This window comes from Octopus bimaculoides, chromosome 22, assembly GCF_001194135.2.
Source record: "Octopus bimaculoides isolate UCB-OBI-ISO-001 chromosome 22, ASM119413v2, whole genome shotgun sequence".
Taxonomy (NCBI): domain Eukaryota; kingdom Metazoa; phylum Mollusca; class Cephalopoda; order Octopoda; family Octopodidae; genus Octopus; species Octopus bimaculoides.
In genome coordinates, this window is record NC_069002.1 from 5,113,059 (window position 1) to 5,113,552 (window position 494).

Genomic DNA, 494 nt, shown 5'->3' on the forward strand with positions numbered 1-494 from the left:
ATAATATATATGTATATATATATGTGAATATTTATATATATGTACGTGTGTATATGAGAGTGAGTGCGTGCTCGTGGGATATGTATAAGAGCGGCGTGTTTGTCTGTGTTTGTTTGTATGCGTTTTATATTAAGAGGATGTTTTTGTTCGTCCTCAACTCAGAAGTTAAAAAAAAAAACTCCGAATCCTCCAATATCTAATGATAGGTAATGATATACATGATCTTGATACCCTTGTTGATATTCCTACTGCTGTTGATAGTATTGATAATATATATAATGAGTATTATGTTATTGAAGTTGTGGATGCTGTTGAATTTGCAGCGATTGATGCTCATTCATGCCATAAATCTGTATTAGATAATATTCAAATATACATTATCTCTTTATTCCTTTTGTATTTCTCTTATTTCTACATCAATAAGCAATGAATTCTCCTGTGTTTTATATTCCTCAAATCCATATATATATATATATATATATATATATATATAT